A 21224-nucleotide genomic window follows, 5' to 3' on the forward strand; every position below is an offset into this window, starting at 1 on the left:
CAGCCCCTCACAGGCAAAGCAACGTAGGGCTACGTCGCTAGCCTGTAAGGGTTTCGGGAGCGCGCGCCGACGGACCCCCCCCCCCCGCGCGTCACGGACCCCCCCCCCCCGCGCATGTGCCCGGCAGACCCGATGTCCGCCGGGCACTCGCGATCGTCCGTGACAGCGGGAGAAAGGCAGGCGGCTAGTGTAAACAAAGCCGCCTGTCAGTCTCCCCTGTGTAAGAATGGTGATCAAACGGTTCTACTATGTAGGACCGTTGATCACTGTTCTTACACATCAAGCCACAGCCAATCACAGTTAGAAACACGCCCCTAGGGACACACTTAACCCCTCCCTCTCAAAAAAAGTTAACCCCTTCACTGCCAGTGTCATTTTTACAGTAACAGTTCATATGTATAGCACTGATTACTGTAGTAATGTCACTGGTAACCCCAAAAATGTCAGTCAAGGGTCCGATCTGTCCGCCGCAATGTCGCAGTCCCGCAAAAAAAATCGCAGATCGCCGCCATTACACGTTAAAAAAAAAAAACAAAAATGACAAAAATCTTTCCCTTTGTTAGTAAACGCAATAACTTTTGCGCAAACCAATCAAAATAAGCTTTTTGCGATTTTTTTTTTTTTTTTTTTTTACCAAACATATGGTAAAAAAAAAAATTGGCCGAAAATGGTAAAAAAATTTTGATTTTTACATTTTTTTGGGGGAATTTCATATAAAAAATGTGAAAATATTGTTATTTTTGCAAAATTGACGCTCTTTTTTTGTTTATAGCGCATGATCAAAAAATCGCACAGGTGATCAAATACCATCAAAAGAAAGCTCTGTTTATGGAAAAAAAAGGACGCCAAATTCGTTTAGGTACAGCGTCGCACGACCGCTCAATTGTCCGTTAAAGTCACGCAGTGCCGAATCGCAAAATAGGCCCTGGTCAGGAAGGGGGTAAAATCTTCCGGGGCTTAAGTGGTTAAGAAAACATATATGAATAGAATTATTTTTACTGTCACTTTAAGGTACCTCTTCTTCCTTAAAGTATTTTAATCATTAGTCTAAGGGTGGATGGGGAGCAATGATCAGGCTAAGCAGAATTTATGATTGTATGTAAATGATTCTGTTACTCTGTTCTAAATGAATTTGACAGGTTCACATACCTATGCATTATGTAATGGTTAGCCGGTCATGGTAATTCTTCTTGTTTAATCCGGACAGTCTAGAGTTTCTTGAAAAACGTTTTGGCTTTGTAATTTGTGCGCCGTGTTTCTCAGGAAACGCCCGACATTCATACGCCAGTCTTGTGCAGCCACCTGTATAGAGTGTTTGCTCAAACCTGTTGTAGCTGGTACAGAACTGAACTGTCACTCTTCTCTAAATGTAATGTGAAAAGATAAACTGCTGGATATTGTGTCACTTCTGACTGTGGATCCAGGTAAATCTGCATTGTGTAGAATGAAATGACTCCTACTTTAGAAACTCTCACATTTAACAAATAATCTTTTGAACATTTAAAAAAAACATGAGTCAGCACAGTGGCTTCTGCCTTTTAGCACTGGGGTTATCGATTCAAATCCAAACAGGAATGGTACCGGATGGAGTTTGTATGGTTTCCTCTGGGTTTTCTCCTAGGATCCAAAGACATGCTGATATGTGAACTGGCTTCTGTCTGAAATTGGCCCTAGTATATGCATGTGAGGTAGGGACCTTAACCACTTTACCACCGGAGGATTTTCCTGCTGTACATTCAGGCCACTTTTTGCAATTCGGCACTGTGTGACTTTAACTGACAGTTGCGCGGTCATGCAACGCTGTACCCAAACGAAATGTACGTCCTTTTTTCCCCACAAACAGAGCCTTCTTTTGGTGGTATTTGATCACCTGTGCAATTTTTATTTTATGCGATATTAATAAAAAAATGCAACAATTTTGAAAAAATAACAATATTTTTCTACTTTGACAGTTAAAAAATATCCAATATATTCAATTTTTGTCATATATTTAGGCCAAAATGTATTTTGCTACATGTCTTTGACAAAAAAATTCTCAATGAGCGTATTTTTAACCGCTTTAAGACCGGAAGATTTTACCCCATTCCTGACCAGGCCATATTTTGCGATTCGGCACTGCGTTACTTTAACAGACAATTGCGCGGTTGTGCGGACCCTTGACTGACATTTTTGACACTTTTGGGGGTACCAGTGACATTACTACAGTAATGAGTGCTATAAATATGCACTGTTACTGTAAAAATGACACTGGCAGGGAAGGGGTTAACTTTTATTGGTGATCAAGGGGTTAATGTATGCCTGGTGCTTACTAACGTGTGTGGGGGGAGGGGACTGTGTGACACAGGCACAGATCGCAGGTTCAGCTATGCTGAATCCTGCAATCTGTCCCTGCCTGTCACTTAGGAGATCCGACCGCTTTGTTTACACAAGCGGGCGGATCTCCACACTCGATCCCCGACGATCGGGGAAGAGCGGCGGTGATCACCGCCGCTCCTCCCCTGGCCCGACTCCCGCTGTGACTGAATACAGCGGGAGCGAGCCTCCGGCGGCACGCATGCGCCCCCCACAAGGGGAGGAGTCCAGCGACGTAGGTCTACGTCGCTGGACGATATCGAGCCACTTTGCCGCAGTAGGGTCAACGTGACCGGTCGGCAAGTGGTTAAACTCTAAGGCAGGGGTCTTCAAACTATGGTCCTCCAGTTGTTCAGGGACTACAATTCCCATCATGTCTAGTCATGTCTGTGCATGTCAGAGTTTTACAATGGCTCGTGGGACATGTAGTTCGGCAAAAGCTGGAGGGCCGTAGTTTGAGGATCCCTGGTCTAAGCTCTGCAAAGCACTGCAAAAATCCTCAGTGTTCTATAAAAACCTGTAATCAGTAAACTATAGCATTTATTCACAAATTACATCTGCACCAAGTGAAAAATCAAAAACACCCTACCTAAATGTAATCTATAGCTGAAATCACTAAAAGAAAATAGTGCTCACAAAATTATAAGGAAAAAATTGTGACCATTCTGTGCTTAAGAACCCTACAAAAAAGGAGTTATTTCTTTTTTTTTTCTTATTGTTTTTATTGAAGTTTAAAATTGCATTACAAGAATGTAGCTACCAGGTCTCATTGAGACCTGGTAGCATAGGCTCCTCGGCCATACAAGTTACTAAGAAAAAGCACCAGACCTAAAAAAAACAAAAGAAGAAAGAACACAAACCTATGTGTGTATAGATCAGAGGTCTTCAAACTATGGCCCTCCAGTTGTTCAGGAACTACAATTCCCATCATGCCTAGTTATGTCTGTGAATGTCAGAGTTTTACAATGCCTCATGGGATGTGTAGTTCCACAACAGCTGGAGGGCCGTAGTTTGAGAATCCCTGGTATAGATAATTCTGTAAAAAACAACAATATTTCTCCTGCGCTCGAGTGGTATGCGGGAAGGTGAATCTTCTAGGCGGTTTTATGACACAAAAGAAGTGGTCTTGCTGCCCCCCTCAGGACCAAGGGTATCCAAAAGGCACTACAAGAAAACAACAAGAGAAGGGCGCACCGACCTTGTGCATTACCACTTAAAGGTTTATTAAAATCAAAGAAGGGTAGCGTACAATATACTCACAAACATAGCATATGAACAAGCATATAGGAAATGGGCACCGCTCGCTTCCAGGACACTTCTCTACTGCTGGATAGTGTGATGGCGTCCTCAACACCTGATGTGGCTTACGCGTTTCGAGGGAGGACCCTCTTCCTCAGAGCCAAAATCGCCACTCGGACATTCTTAGATGGTCCAATAAATAAATTTATATTATTGAATGTGTTGCGCTATCTCAAAGTGTGTAAATAAACCATGTGATCAATATAAATAACTCATACCATAATAATAAAATACTCAAAATTCATATGAACATAAATAAATACTTTAAGAATCCTCAAGTGAATAAATAGATAAATAAATTCATAAATAAATACAAAATGTCAAAAAGCATAAAAATAGTGTTATAAATAGTCCCAATAAAGTGCTGATAAAAATCGCAGTGCTATATTGGGCTCCAAATAGAAACAGGGGAGGGCATGAGATTTCCAGTGCCTGCAATCTTCAACACAGTGCACCTACATTGGCCCGCTCCAATCTTCATCACAGTGCAATACACCAAGAAGCAGTGCCATCTTAAGAGCATTAAAGTGCATGCAGTGCACTGGGGCCCGGCCTACACAATCACCCACGAGAATAAAATGCTAATTATCGATAAGGCGATATTTATTGGTACAGCAGTGCCAGGCTAATGACAGCTTCTAAGTTCAGAGGCTGGGTCCAGTGAACAGACACACAGACTGTCCTGTGTGTGCCTGTTCCTGTGGAGGCGGACAGACATTCCTGCAGTTGTGGGCTCCTCCTCCATGGCCCAAGTGGCCAAACAGCAGCACAGGGCCGACAGGCGATTGCCACCCGCTAAGTTCGGTGGCGGGATGCACACGGGAATCGGGACTAATGCTTGGCTGGGGCTGGGTCGCTGGGCAGGTAAGGCCCCCAGGGCAAGTGGGGCCCCTGGCCAACTGCCCAGCATGCCCATTCGGTAAGATGGCCCTGCCAAGAAGCATAGTGTATTAGCTTCTTACCAGAGATTTTAGACCTCTAAAATTAGATCTAATAGCATTGCCATCTTAAGAGCATTATAGGCCCCCCAGCAAAGCAGTGCACTGGAGCCCTGCTTACACAATCACCCACAAGAATAAAAATACAAATTATCGATGAGGTTATATTTATTGGTACCTCCACAAAATCAGTGTTTAAACATTAATACAACCTTTGAAAATATAACACGAGCTTGAAAACCAAGAAATTGGAAAACAAGAAATTACAGACTAAAATGGCGCAGTACGAAAGCACTATGAATTATTTATTAAATTTGGGATACTTCATTGTAGAGAATTCTTTATAATTGTCTTGAAGTCAGTGGTCTTCAGTATGTCATTTTCTATAAACATGAGTGAAAGCCAGTTCAAACACTTCTTCCCCATTGTGCTGCGAAGCTCATTTTTTAATCAGTTTGCAGTTTGGCATTCCTGCAAATGTGGACTCCCCCTCCGCAGCCCCGAGTGGCCTGACAGCAGTGCTGGGCCAACAGGCGCTTCCCACCTGCTAAGTTCGGCAGGGGGATGGCGATGCACACGGGAGTCAGGACTAATGCTTGGCTGGGGCTGGGTTGCTGGGCAGGTGGGGCCCACCAGGAAAATGGGGCCTCTGGGCAACTGCCCAGCATGCCCATGCGGTAAGACGGCCCTGTCTAACAGCGTTTATGGGAAGGGATGACTCTCCAAGGATGGATCGATGGATCAATCAGGTGCGACTATCCCTTCAACAAACTTCAAAACCACCATCTCATACCGCAGGGAAGGATGTAACATTCCAATTAAGTTTAGCCCAAGTGATCAAACATAAAAAGGAAGGGGATCACTCATAGTTTAGTAGTTATAAGTCACATTTATTTCAAATAAGGTAAACTACTCAATAAGATGGCCTGGTGACGATGTTCTTTCAAATAAAACGTGTTGTGCGATGTTGTCAAAATTTCATAAGATATATAAAGTGTCCAGTGCAATGAAAGTCCTTCCACAAGAGCCTTGTTCTTCAGAATGTTTAATCTTCTCATTCCACAGTGCTCACACCTCTTGTCCACCTTTAAAACTAACAACTTTCCAGAGGTAATAATCACCAGCTCTTATCACTCTCTCAGGTACAGGATCCACTTTCCTGGATAGAAGAGTGATAAGAGCTGGTGATTATTACAAGTTTGATGTTATCTCTGCACCTCTGTAGTACTGCATTGTAGTTATATAGATTGAGACACCTTTAGCGTTTATTGCAGCGGCCAGGGTTAATTAGAAATAGACACAGGTATAACCATAAACTGGTATTTATCACCAGCTCTTATCACTCTTTTATCCAGAAGGTGGATCCTGTATCTGGGACAGCGATAAGAGCTGCTGATTATTACCTCTGGTGAGTTGTTAGTTTGAGAGGTGGAGGACAAGAGGTGTGAACAGTGCAATGAGAAGATTATACACTCTGATTGAAGAAGCACAAGGCACTGTGTGGATGGACTTTTAATATACTGGACATGTTCTATATCTCTTGAAATTTTTACAACAGTCGACAGTTAAGCATTTGCACTTTATTTTATTTATTTCATTCTCTGGAATTATTGAGTATTGATATTTGTTATAAATTTTGGTGGATTTGGATGAATTAGAGTCCATTCAGACTAGCGCGAGTCAGGCGACTTGGTCATCTGACAAGTCGCGGTCGCTCACTCGCCATTGAGTAGTACAGGACCCATTCTAATAGGAGCGACACAAGTCGCTCCAACTTAGAAAAAGGGTCCTGTACTACTTTGGGGCGACCTGGAGGCGACTTGCATGGACTTCAATTATATGAAGTCCGTTCAAGTCGCACCGAAGTTGCGGTGCACAGGCTGTGCACCGCGACTTTACAAGTCACCCCACAAAGTCGTGTCGTGCCAGTCTGAATGGGCTGTAGCACATACAGTATGTAGCATATTTTATTAATTGGATAATGTAAGAGATGTACTGTTTTAGGGTTACTAACAGCCTCAATACCAGACACTTTTTGTTTCCAATTTTCAGATTCAGCAGATTTTGAATGACAATTACTCAGCCATGCAACATTCTACCCTAATGAAGTTTTTATCATTTTCTTGATAAAGATAAAGCTTTCTTTTGGTGATATTTAATCACCACTGGGTTTTTATTTTTTTCCCAAATAAATGAACAAATAAAAAGAATTTTGTAGTTTCAGCAAATAAATAAAATTTTTTCATAAATTTTTAGCGTAAGAGCCGGTTCACACTACGCCGACTCAAAGTCTTCATCGAGCACGACTACAAACGACTTCTCATAATAGAAGTCAATGCAAGTCGCTCCGACTTCGCCCAAAAATAGTGCAGGAAACTTTTTCTAAGTCGGAGTGACTTGAGTCGCTCTGATTAGAACGGTTCCATTGCATAGCATGGAGCGCTACTTGTCAGGCGACCATGTCGCCTGACAAGTCGGAGTATTGTGAACCGGCTCTAAAATGTATTCTGTGGCATTTCTATGGTAAAAAAACAAAACAAAAATAGTTGCATATTATTTAGTCGGTGTGACAGCCTGGTATAAAGTCTACAAACTATGGTATTTATACTGTATTAGAAAATCGATGAACTGACTGCCTATCTCATTTTGTGAGGACCTAAAATGCAAGGACAGTACAAAAACACCCCCCAAATGACCCCATTTTCAAAAGTAGACTCCCCAATGGATTTATTTAGAGGCATTGAATTTTTTTGAAGCTGTATTTTCTTTTTACCACTATTGTTTGGAAAATAAAGAAATTAATGGCCCATTCACACTAGCGCGACTTGTCAGGCGACTTGGTCGCCTGACAAGTCGCGGTCGGTCGCTCGCCATTGAATAGTACAGGACCCGTTCTAATAGGAGCGACACAAGTCGCTCCGACTTAGAAAAAGGGTCCTGTACTACTTTGGGGCGACCTGGAGGCGACTTGCATTGACTTCAATTTTATATGAAGTCCGTGCAAGTCGCGCCGAGGTCGCGGTGCACAACTTCACAGGTCGCCCCACAAAATCCAGTGTGAATGGGCTGTAAATACATTTTGGGTTTTTTCCACAAAACTGTACCTTTGAACTTTCAAGGAGCAAAAATGATGCATAAACTATGGATCTAATTTCCTGACTACCTATCATATTTTTGGAGGCCCTAGAGCACTAGGATAATTGAAACACCCACAAAATGACCATTTGTGGGAACAGTTTCAGGCCGGCCCCTTCCTGTTCCCACATGACTGCTCATCAGTATACAGAGTCCTGACCTCAACCCAATAGAACATCTTTGGGATGAATTGGAGCGGAGATTGTGAGCCAGGCCTTCTCACCAATATCAGTGCCTGACCTCACAAATGCATTTCTGGAAGAATGGCTAAACCCTTTTAGACAGCCTTCCCAGAAGAGTTGAAGCTGTTATAGCTGCAAAGGGTGGACCAACTCAATATTGAACCCTATGGACTAAGACTGGGATGCCATCAAAGTTCATGTGCGTGTAAAGGTGGGTGTCCCAATACTTTTAGGGCTCTTTCACATGGGCGTTCCTTTTTTTTTGCCCTATCAGGTCCTTTTTTTTTTTTTGTAACGGACACGGATGACACTTGTGTCATCCGGTCCGTATGTCCGTTTTTCATCCCATCCGTTTGCGGATGAAAAACGGACATAATGTATCTCTATGTAAATACGGATGTCATCGGATGATCATCCTCTGACATCCGTTTTTTGTCAGTTCAGTTCAGTTCAGTTTTTTTGAACGGAGGAGAACCCTATTTTTTCTTCCTTTCAAAAAACGGAACTGAAGCAAAAACGGATGTCAGTGGTGTCATCCGCAGACATCCGTATTTACATAGAGATACATTATGTCCGTTTTTCATCCGCAAACGGATGGGATGAAAAACGGACATACGGACCGGATGACACAAGTGTCATCTGTGTCCGTTACAAAAAAAAAAAAAAGGACCTGATCGGGCAAAAAAAAAGGAACGCCCGTGTGAAAGAGCCCTTAAAGATATAGTGTATTTGCTAAGACACAGGCGGCTCCTGACTCATAAGATCCTAGGATGCAGTTGGCCATTCAGGGCCAATAGGGTACATTTTTGCTAAATGATGTGTGCATGTACACGTCAGCACAACTGTTTACATGTACAGCATGAAACGGGCCATACGCAGTACTGTGGATGCAGGATTTTCTTTATTTTCACTAATTTAAACTTGCTGGAAAATGGATTAGTCAATTCACTAGCACAACCTCTCCCTCCTTGCACATCATAGCTCTCTCGTCTACTGGGAGTGTCTAATTAGTCTCTGTGCTGGGCCAGCTCCTCTGCCTCTCTCCTCGCCTCCCTGTATAACCTTTTAATGTCGCTGTGGGGAGAAGAGGAAAGAAAATATCATTAAGTTATATGTGAAGTTGCTGACATCACATTTAAGATGGCGGCAACCAGCAGCAGTCTCAGGACTTTTGGATGTCTACACAAGGGAGGCTTTTACAGGGAAATAAAACCCGTTAAATACACATATAATGGAAAGATTGATGTTTAAATTAATAGTCTGGCAGGGTCAGCGCTACCTATAGGCAAGGTAGGAACTGGCCTAAAACGCACATCAGTCGGGAGCGGCGCCATGCCAGCATGCCACTGGCGATGGGGGACCATGCAGGAACTGCAAGCAGAGACAGAGGAGTTCAGATGCAGGGTGGAGAGGCAACTGGAGGACGTGCTGTGCCTGGCAGGGCCCCTCTCCTGGTCTGTCATCGACCTGCAGTGCGAGAACTGGAGGATGCAGGAGCAGATGGACAAACTCAGCTGCCAGATGGAACCATGGAAGAACTGAGCCGGGAGGTGGGACTGAGCATGGGGAGACCAGGGACTCCAGCTATGCACTGCTCACTGTGTCCGGCAAGGCGGCTCAGGGTACTTCAATGGGGGGCAACACACATCACAGGGGGGTATAGACACGACTGTTGCAGACTATTTTGTGCCCTTTCTATACCATATAGAAAGTTAATTTAGAGGTAAAGAAGTATAGAAGTTTTTTTCAGTGGGGGAGGGGAGGCGCAACTAGCTGGTCTTGCCTAGGGTGCAAAATAGTCTAGCACCAGCCCTGCAGTCCGGTGATAGGGTCTCCTTAAGAATTTCCTAATGTCTGTTTTTTCCCCTCAATAAGACTGTAGGTAATATGGTTATAGTGTTAAAAGTTTGTTCTTCTGGCCGATACACATATAAGTGATTTAATCGCGGTGAACAAGTGGAATGTGTCACACTGGAATTTTCCATTGGACCTGTCACTAAATGCTGATTCTCTGCTGGAAGTCACTTTAGTAACATTAATATGCACTTTCTGGTTTGAACTGCCAGAAAATTCAGATCAGCTAAACGAATAATGTGTTGTGCCGTCACGGGACAATATAATACGTGCAAACAGGTTTACCAGCTGATTTGTCAAAAAAGGAAAGAAAAAAAAAAGGCCTTGATAGTGAAAAAACAAGAAGGGTTAAATAGGTAGTAAACTCTTCTTTAAAACTTGAACCTACAGGCTTTTAAATTGTGTAGGTTTACCAGTAGGTACAGTGAATATTAGGGTTGCACTGATACCGATAATAGTATCAGTGCTGATACAAAGCATTTGCATGAGTACTCATACTCTTGCAAATGCTCCAATACCTGAAACCGATAACTTTGCGGTGCAATTTGAGCCCATACAAAATTAATTGGCTCAAATTGCACTGCGAAGAATTGCATGTGATTTGAACAGGAATGTGGTGCTTGTCATAGGGACTTCAGCCTGGATTCACATAGGAGCCATGCAAGAAACCGCATGCGATTCAGACAGGAATCGTACCGGATTCCTGTTCAAATTGCATGGGATTCTTTGCAGTGCGATTTGAGCCCTTTAATTTTGTATGGGCTCAGATCGCACTGCAAAGGTATTGGTATTTGGTATTGGTGAGTCCTTGACTGAAAAATTCAGAGGAGGTGAAGATTTAATTCTGGATTATGATCAGGATTTTATGTTGTTTTTATAGTATGTTGGTATTATGTTAATTATTATTTGAGGTAATATCAGGCCCCGTTCACACTGGGGCGATCCGACTTCCCGGGGCGACCTCACAGGTCGCGGCGCGCTGCTCGCACCGCGACCTCGGAGCGGCCGGCATGGACTTCATAACATTGAAGTCTATGCAGGTCGCTCCGGGTCGCCCCAAAGAAGCTCCGGACCCTTTTTCTAAATCGGAGCGACTTGTGTCACTCCTATTAGAACGCGTCCATAGCTTCTCTATGCCAGGCGACCTACGGCGACCTGTCAGGCGACCAGGTCGCCTGACAGGTCGCCCCAGTGTGAACAAGGGCTTAGAGTACGTGGTGTATTATTTGCATTTGGTAGTTTGATTTTCTGTTATTTTAATCTGTGTTAATAATTCTATGTTGTATTTTGATTGTATGGATGGTTTATTAGAGTGTAGTTTTAATTTGTTTTTGTTTTTTTGTTTTTTGGTGCTAATTGCTGTTATTGGTAATTTTGTTGCGTTTTTGTATCTTGTTCTGTTCATTGTTGTGATCTTGTGTTGTCTTTGTTGAGTGTGGTTGTGTCATAACTATTTCCCAATTTCCCTTTGGGATTAATAAATTATTTTGTATTGTGTATTCGCTGGTAAGAAAAACGGTATTGGTGCCATTGGCACCTGAGCGCTAATGTGCCATCAATCCAGAGTGCTGTGCTACGATCGTGACTCTCATTCACATGCATAAGAGTGATGTCATCGCGGTCTGGCCATTTGAACGGCTGAAGCGCGTAGATGCGGAAGGAAGATCAAGCAAATATGGAAGCACCTGCAGCGGTGACAGTGCGCCGCTGGGGGGTTGTTTAAAGGGTAAGTCTGTCGTTTAGTGCACCCGGGTGGCACAGGTGCAGAGTTCAGCCCTGCTTCCTACAGCTTGTCAAAGTTTATGGCAGGCTAAAATACACCACTGGATGGGAGTGAATGCTGTACCCATTGGTATTCATGTTTAGGGCACTATGCATCCAGAGACTAATGCCTGGAATGCAGATGACTTGTGTTCTGGGCATTCATCTCTGAATGCATAGGACCCTTAAACTTACAGATGCACCGATCTGATATTAGGATCTGATATTAGGATCGGATATCGGCGACGATACTGCCAAAATAGCTGGATCGGGGATCAGTAAAATTAACCGAGTCCCAGCTCAGCCATCCCTTACTTGCACGGAGCCGCTACTTCCTGTATAGGTTACGGCTCACAGACGGAGTGATATCAGATGCACTCCGCCTGTGAATGGAGGAGCCATACACAAGAAGCAGTGGCTTTGCTCTGTACTGCAGCCGCATGCATATTGTGTATGTGTGTAGTTCCGGATCGGTATTGGTATCGGTATCGGCAGATACACAATGCTAGGTATCGGGACTAGAAAAGTCAGATCAGTGCACCCCTACTTAAACTGAGTACCACTCTGTAAAGCATTCAGCCCTGCCCAGCTACAGCCTGCTATAGACTTTGATGAGCAGAGGGCAGTGGGTCTGGATGCTGCACCTGTGTGCCCCGAGCCCATTAAAATGCCGGGAGGGATACAAATAAGCTAAACACCCCATGGTCAAGGGATCTTACAGTTGGTGGTCAGAATGCCACCCTTACTGACAGCTGAAAGGATCATTGGTGTTATGCTGCAGACACTGCCAAGAGGCATTGGACCAGAAACTATGCAGGCACCATCAGAAGGGAGGTCAATCAGCCACAGCTCAAGAAACCCCTAGCAACTTCTGAAGAAACCTTAGGGTTTCATGGAACCCTGGTTTAGAATGGCTGCTGAATACAAAAAACACAATGGTTAAAAATATGATATAATATTATATTTCAATAAAAACAATATCTTATCCTACATTTACAGTAATTTTACAACCAATTTAGGGTAAAAAACCTTAAAGAGTAACTCAATCTTTATTGGGGAAATAAAATTCCCCTCTAGGTGATCAATGTACTGTACATTGCAAGGATTTTAACAAACATTATTGCAGATTCCTTTCTTTTGTTGTTCTGAAGAATTAACTTTGTTTGTTTGTGTCCATTGGCAAAATAAACATGAAGGGGAAGGATTTTATAATGATCAATCAGCTGCTGCACCTACAGGGTTTTAATAAGGAAAGTTGTAGGGTCTGCAAATGTTTAAATGTGATTTCCCTTTGGGGTCTCACCAAAAATGACATCTTTGTTGCAGGGGATGCAAAAAAATCTAACTGGTATCATAGTGCAGACCTCTGGGAAAAACAGTGAGGCAATCACACAAGCAGAAAATTACATTTCTGTACACTATCTGTGTATAAAGCCATCGGGTTGCCATATTGTTTTGCATTTTACAGAAAACTACAGCTCTGCAGATTGAAAAGGAAAGGTCGTTTTTAATAACATTCAATTACAATAAGACTTGTGTAGCAATTGTATATTCTATAATATTTTTTCAAATATGAACGGTAAACCAATGCGCTAACAGTGTCTGCAGGTAAAGCTAAGAAAGCACATATAATAAAAGATTGTATACAAATATAATAGTAAGAAAAGGACGATAGCAGGCAATTTCCGTAGTGTCACCACATACAAAAATAATAATCAGAAAAGATCAAATCGGTGCTTAAACATTGAGCAACATATAACATGCACCAAATTAGGAACATCGAATCAGCACAAATATTCAAGTATATATAAGGGGAATAATAACCAATATATATATATATATATATATATATAGAGTGTATAACATATTTATTAAAAGCAAAAGTGAATAATTAAGTCCACGCGTAGTCGTGCAATTAAGACAAGTAAAAAGAACAATAACGGAAATAAAAATATTGAATCAATAGTCCATATAAATTGTGAAATAATGTGTAGAAAATGGAATAAAAAATATATAATATATAATATATATATATATATATATATATATATATATATGTATGTATATACACACAAGTCCACAAATAATGGGTAGTAATATCCAGTGATAAGGGTGTCACCAGTGCAGAGTCCCAAACAAGCACTATCCACCAATGGTTGCAATGGCCGCACACCTTAAAACTAGGTAACATGCGCATTCATATAAGGCAATCCAGTTGTAAGAATTTCCTCCATGTCAGAGGGTGACCAGCTCATGTAAAACAAATAGGCATCTATATAGTGTAGTATATAAAAATCAAGGTTTCTTAACAAAACGTAGTGACTTACAGAGTGGCAAACGAATGCAGGTAGAATTTCTAGATAGGACCGAAGGGTCCTCAGATCACACAGCGTAGATTATTTCCAGACAACCAGTCTCGGCCGAAAACCGAAAGTAACATCACCCGACTCCTACACGTGACTTTCTCAAAGGTTTGACTCCATAAGCTACATGAGCTGGTCACTATCTGACATGGAGGAAAATCTTACAACTGGATTGCCTTATATCAGGGGTGGGGATTGTGCGGCCCGCAAAATCATTTAATCAGGCCCTCCATGTCTTCCCAAGTCTCCCGCGAGGTGAGGTGTCTGTCTCAGCTGAGCTGTCAGAAAGGAGCCAATGTTTCCTGTATAGTTCCAGCTCCGTCCTGACATTCTGAGTGAGTCACAGGAGGAGTGATATCAAATGCACTCTGCCTGTGAGAAGACTGGCCAATACAGGAAACATCTTCCTCCAGCGCGCCGCCACTCCTGAGTACTCATACGTGACTCGCTCTGTTGAACTTGATGTCTCTAGCTAGCATTTCCCACCAGCAGTACCCACAGCAGTACCAGCCAGCACTACCAGCCTGAGACAGCAGTACCCACAGCAGTACCAGCCAGCAGTATCAGCCTGAGCCACCAGTACCAGCCAGCGCTACCAGCCTGAGTCAGCAGTACCCACAGCAGTACCAGCCAGCACTACTAGCCTGAACCAGCAGTACCAGCCAGCAGTAATCACAGCAGTACCAGCCAGCAGTACCCACAGCAGTACCAGCCAGTGATACCCACAGCACAGTACCAGCCTGAGCCAGCAGTACCAGCCAGCAGTACCAGCCTGAGCCAGCAGTACCAGCCATCAGTACCCACAGCAGTACCAGCCAGCTGTACCCACAGCACAGTACCAGCCAGCAGTACCAGTCTGAGCCAGCAGTACCCACAGCAGTACCAGCCTGATCTAGCAGTACCCGCCAGCAGTACCCACCAGCAGTACCCGCCAGCAGTACCCACCAGCACCTCAACAAAGAGAAGCAATTCCAGCCATCACATTAGGGGTGAGTTGATTAAATGTTTGACCAAATATAACAGGCAAATTTTTAATATGATAACTTTGTACGGCCCCGGAATGATGTTATAAATATCCAAATGGCCCTTGGAAGAAAAATGGTTCCCCACCCCCTGCCTTATATGAATGCGCATATTACCTTGTTATTAAGGTGAGCTATATATAGATAGATAGATAGATAGATAGATAGATAGATAGATAGATAGATAGATAGATAGATAGATAGATAGATAGATAGATAGATAGATAGATAGAAAGATAGATAGATAGATAGATAGATAGATAGATAGATAGATAGATAGATAGATAGATAGATAGATAGATAGATAGATAGATAGATAGATAGATAGATAGATAGGATAGATATACAGTGCCTTGCGAAAGTATTCAGCCCCCTTGAACTTTGCGACCTTTTGCCACATTTCAGGCTTCAAACATAAAGATATAAAACTGTAATTTTTTGTGAAGAATCAACAAGTGGGACACAATCATGAAGTGGAACGAAATTTATTGGATATTTCAAACTTTGTTAACAAATAAAAAACTGAAAAATTGGGGCGTGCAAAATTATTTAGCCCCTTTACTTTCAGTGCAGCAAACTCTCTCCAGAAGTTCAGTGAGGATCTCTGAATGATCCAATATTGACCTAAATGACTAATGATGATAAATAGAATCCACCTTTGTGTAATAAAGTCTGTATAAAGGCACCTGCACTGTGATAGTCTCAGAGGTCTGTTTAAAGTGCAGAGAGCATCATGAAGAACAAGGAACACACCAGGCAGGTCCGAGATACTGTTGTGGAGAAGTTTAAAGCCGGATTTGAATACAAAAAGATTTCCCAAGCTTTAAACATCCCAAGGAGCACTGTGCAAGCGATAATATTGAAATAGAAGGAGTATCAGACCACTGCAAATCTACGAAGACCTGGCCGTCCCTCTAAACTTTCAACTCATACAAGGAGAAGACTAATCAGAGATGCAGCCAAGAGGCCCATGATCACTCTGGATGAACTGCAGAGATCTCTGAGGTGGGAGACTCTGTCCATAGGACAACAATCAGTCGTATTCTGCACAAATCTGGCCTTTATGGAAGAGTGGCAAGAAGAAAGCCATTTCTTAAAGATATCCATAAAAAGTGTCGTTTAAAGTTTGCCACAAGCCACCTGGGAGACACACCAAACATGTGGAAGAAGGTACTCTGGTCAGATGAAACCAAAATCAAACATTGGCAACAATGCAAAACATTATGTTTGGCGTAAAAGCAACACAGCTCATCACCCTGAACACACCATCCCCACTGTCAAACATGGTGGTGGCAGCATCATGGTTTGGGCCTGCTTTTCTTCAGCAGGGACAGGGAAGATGGTTAAAATTGATGGGAAGATGGATGGAGCCAAATACAGGACCATTCTGGAAGAAAACCCGATGGAGTCTGTAAAAGACCCGAGACTGGGACGGAGATTTGTCTTCCAACAAGACAATGATCCAAAACATAAAGCAAAATCTACAGTGGAATGGTTCACAAATAAACATATCCAGGTGTTAGAATGGCCAAGTCAAAGTCCAGACCTGAATCCAATCGAGAATCTGTTGAAAGAACTGAAGACTGCTGTTCACAAACGCTCTCTATCCAACCTCACTGAGCTCGAGCTGTTTTGCAAGGAGGAATGGGCAAAAATTTCAGTCTCTGGATGTGCAAAACTGATAGAGACATACCCCAATCGACTTACAGCTGTAATAGCAGCAAAAGGTAGCGCTACAAAGTATTGACTTAAGGGGGCTGAATAATTTTGCACGCCCAATTTTTCAGTTTTTTATTTGTTAAAAAAGTTTGAAAAATCCAATAAATTTTGTTCCACTTCATGATTGTGTCCCACTTGTTGTTGATTCTTCACAAAAAAATTACAGTTTGATATCTTTATGTTTGAAGCCTGAAATGTGGCAAAAGGTTGCAAAGTTCAAGGGGACTGAATACTTTCGCAAGGCACTGTACATTCACATTCCAATATGTGCTAGTTGCCAGCACTTCCTTTGCTTTGCCATGGGAGAGGAGCATTATCAGTTTATGGTGTTACCTTTTGGTCTCGCCTCTGCTCCTCGGGTCTTCACAAAAGTGCTAGCCCCAGTGCTAGCATTGTTACACCAAAGGGGGATCAGGATACTGGGCTCCTTGGACTACCTCCTTCTGTGAGCAGAGTCCTCTACTGCTCTGGTGGAAAACCTGGAGATCACCATATGAACTCTTAGGGAGTTTGGCTGGATTCTGAATTTTCAGAAGTCTGCTCTGGTTCCGTCCACAAAGCTGGACTATCTGGGTCTGACTCTGGACTCCATCCTAGCCAGAGTGTTCCTTCCTCTGGACAAACTCCAGAAAATGCAGGCTGCAATTCGTCTCCTGCTGTCCAGCAGATGGTCATCCCTCCAGACTTGCATGTGGGTGCTGGGCCTGATGGTGTCTACCTTCGAGGCGGTTCCGTTTGCACAGTTCCAAACGAGGTCCCTGCAAAGGGAGATTCTGGGAAAATAGGACAAGAATCTGCAGTCTCTGGACAATCCGATCCGGCTGAGCCAGGGAACGAAAGAGTCCCTGATATTGTGACTTGGTTCTCTGGCACTTAGGCTGGGCAAATCCTTCCTCCGCTTGCATTGGACAGTGGTCACCACGGATGCTAGCCTTCCTGGGTGGGGAGGCGTCCTCGGCAAAAATTCTGTCAAGGGGGTCTGGACAATAGAAGAGTCTAGACTACCGATCAATGTCTTGGAACTCCGAGCGATCAGACTATGCCTGGAACATTGGACGCCTCGTCTTTAGGGATGTCCAGTGCGCATTCAATCAGACAATGCAACGGCCGTGGCTTATGTTAATCACCAGGGGGGCACAAGAAGTGTTCTGGCAGCTCTGGAGGTAGCCGGCATTCTAAGGTGAGCAGAGCCTTTTGTTACAGTCCTCTCCGCCATACACATTCCCGGGGTGGAAAACTGGCAGGCGGATTACCTCCATCGGCAGACATTGGACCAAGGAGAGTGATCTCTTCATCCGGAGGTTTTTCATCACTTGTTTCTTCGGTGGGGCATTCTCGAAGTTGGCATCTCGGCTCAACAGAAAGGTACAGAGGTTTGTGTCTCGGTCACGGGATCCTCTGGTGGACGCCACACACGTGCTGGTGGCCCCGTGGGGTCAGTATCGTCTGATTTACGCATTCCCTCCTCTAAAGCTTCTGCCAAGAATTCTACGCAGGAACGAGGCAGAAGGGATTCTGACCATCTTCTTGGCCCCGGACTGGCCTCACCAGGCTTGGTACGCCGATCTGGTGCGGCTGGTCACCGAAGTTCCTTGGCAGCTTCCTCTCAGGAAACATCTGCTGTCTCGAGGGCCAATCTGGTGGCTCCGCCGAACCCGGAAGTGTGGTCCCGGTGTGCGTTCCACCAGCGGGCTTCAGAGCGAGGCAACGTGCGTAAAAAACTTGACGCGTTTCGTCAGAGATGTGACGTCTTCCATAGGTTTCCGGGTTCAATATGGAGTTGGCCCACCCTTTGCATCTATAACAACTGACCATTCTTACAGAAGCGCATTTGTGAGGTTAGGCACTGATGTTGGAGAAAAGGCCTGGCTCGCAGTCTGCACTCTAATTTATCCCAAAGGTGTTCTATCGGGTTGAGGTCAGGCCAATCAAGTTCCTCCACCCCAAACTCGCTCATCCATATCTTTATGGACCTTGCTTTGTGCATTGGTGTGCAGTCATGTTAAAATAGGAAGAGCCAACCCAAAACTGTTCCCACAAAGCTGGGAGCATGAAAGTAACCAAAATGTCTTGGTATGCTGACGCCTTAAGAGTTCCCTTCAAAGGAACTAAGGGGCCAAGCCCAACCCCTGAAAAACAACCCCACATAATAAATCCCCCTCCACCAAATAATTTGGACCAGTGCACAAAGCTGGTAAAGACATGGATGAGCGAGTTTGGGGTGGAGGAACTTGACTGACCTGCACAGAGTCCTGACCTAAACCCCATAGAACACCTTTGGGATGAATTAGAGCAGAGACTGTGAGTCAAATGCCCACTTACATATTGTGCAGAACAAGAACGCGAGAGCAAGTTTTCCCACATTTGTGCCAAAATGCGCGCGTACATGATAATGTGCGTCAATACACGCAAATACATACAAAAAAAAAATGTCTGAAAAAGTAGATGCTCAAACATGTGCAAGTATCATGTGCAAGAGGCTTTACCTGTGTAAAAAAGATGTGTATACTTACAAAGTTTTAGTCTGCTCCAGTCCAGTCACATGATCCTCTATGCCAGTGAGCAGCAACTGCAGGGGAGAGGAGGGTGTGCTTGAAAACAGCTGGGAATTCTGGGAGTCACAATGTCACTCACAGGCTTCCATGTTTACATAAGTTCCTACATAAAAAGAATGGACTGTATGGTACATGTGCCAATGCATGTATATTCGTAAGCGTACACACGAGTAAAAACTCCTCTAGCTGTTTTTTGTCAGGGGTGTGATATGTGCATGTAAAATACTGAGAAGCAAGATTTTTGTATTTTTTTTATTGATCTATGAGCAGCGCTAGTTTACACGCCTGTATACAGGCTCATTAAAAACAATGGGCTGCTTTTAGATCTGTAAAATGTGCATGTGCAACAGTCCTTAAACATATATCAGTCACAGCTGACAGAATGTCTACTTCTGCTGTAAATGTAATACTGTATGGAAAACATACATTCACAAATGCAAGACTTACAATCAGGGTTCCTTTGACATAGTCTTGGTTGACGAAACGCGCCTGGAAGAGCTACTGTATTAACCACGTGGTGATCCTGGAGTGCGAGAAGACTGGCTTTTGTGAAGCGAGGAAGGCGAGTGATTAACACTGTCATATTGCTAGTGCTGTGAAGTGCTCACTCTTTGTAAGTGGATTGATGTGCTTGTGGAATAAAAGAGTTCCGCAATGTGGAGGCGATTTGTCATCCTTTCTTTGAGCTGTGCGGCTGATCCTTGCTGAAAGGTTTGTTGCTCGGATTACATTCAAAGGGAGCTGAGGAGAATCAGAGCTACACTGCCTTATTAAGCGATATATTCTTTCCATAATAGAAAGGATATAACTAAGGTGTGAGTTTTCTCCAGCTGGCTGGGACACTACACTGGTAGGGAACATGTTTTATATTGGATGCTCGCAAGGATTTCTGAGGACTTTTTTTTACTGATTGGCAATTAACAAAAAGAAGACATGGTCGGAATCATCTTGTTCACGTTATGGACTTTATTTTTAAACTATTGTTTTTCATAGTTGTAGTTATTGTGGTTTGAACAATAATACATAATACATAACTGTACATAAATGTGTATAAAGACATTTATCACAAAAATAAAATAGGAACAGCATCAAATATACTGAAAAAGTAGAGCTCCAGATTGGCCTTGTGTCATTATTATTTGTATTACCCAATCACTTATTGAATTATTTTAATTATAGTTCACTATATATATATATATGACATGCCAGCAATAGGCTCTGATTTGCCAAATTGGCACAATGTCAACAGGGCTTCATGTTCCATGAACGATACCCTGAAACAGATTGCAAAATGCAGTGCACTTGCCAGAATCGCATTGCATGGGTGTTCACACCCATGCGATGCAATTAGGTATGGAGAAAAAAAGGGTCCTACAACATTTTTTTGCAAATGTGATGCAATTTGAGCCATACAAAATATATGGCTCAAATCGCATCAAACAGACATCACATGTGATGTGCACAGGAATGCGGTGTATTTTTGGTGCAAATCACATGCGGTGTTCAGCATGCACCAGTGTGAACCCAGGCTATGTTCCATGAGCGACACCTCGAAACAGAACCCAGGCTTAACCACTTAAGCCCCGGAAGATTTCACCCCCTTCCTGACCAGGGGGTATTTTGCGATTCGGCACTGCGTGACTTTAACGGACAATTGCGCGGTCGTGCGACGCTGTACCTAAACAAATTTGACGTCCTTTTTTTTCCCACAAACAGAGCTTTCTTTTGGTGGTATTTGATCACCTGTGTGATTTTTTGATCATGTGCTATAAACAAAAAAAGAGCGTCAATTTTGCAAAAATAACAATATTTTTCACATTTTTTTATATGAAATTCCTCAAAAAAAATGTAAAAATCAAATTTTTTTAACATCTTCGGCCAATTTGTTTTATGCTACCTATGTTTGGTAAAAAAAATCGCAAAAAGCCTATTTTGATTGGTTTGCGCAAAAGTTATCGCGTTTACTAACAAAAGGAAAGATTTTTGTCATTTTTGGTGTTTTTTTTTTTAACGAGTAATGGCGGCGATCTGCGATTTTTTTTTT

General features: G+C 43.1%; 1 protein-coding gene across 1 annotated transcript in view; it reads left to right on the top strand.

Moving 5' to 3' along the window:
• PRKAG2 (protein kinase AMP-activated non-catalytic subunit gamma 2) overlaps positions 1-21224 on the top strand; it is a 552351-nt gene that overhangs the window by 40457 nt on the left and 490670 nt on the right. The window lies entirely within an intron of this gene.

Source organism: Pelophylax lessonae (genome assembly GCF_965119305.1).
Source record: "Pelophylax lessonae genome assembly, chromosome: 5".
Lineage (NCBI taxonomy): Eukaryota > Metazoa > Chordata > Amphibia > Anura > Ranidae > Pelophylax > Pelophylax lessonae.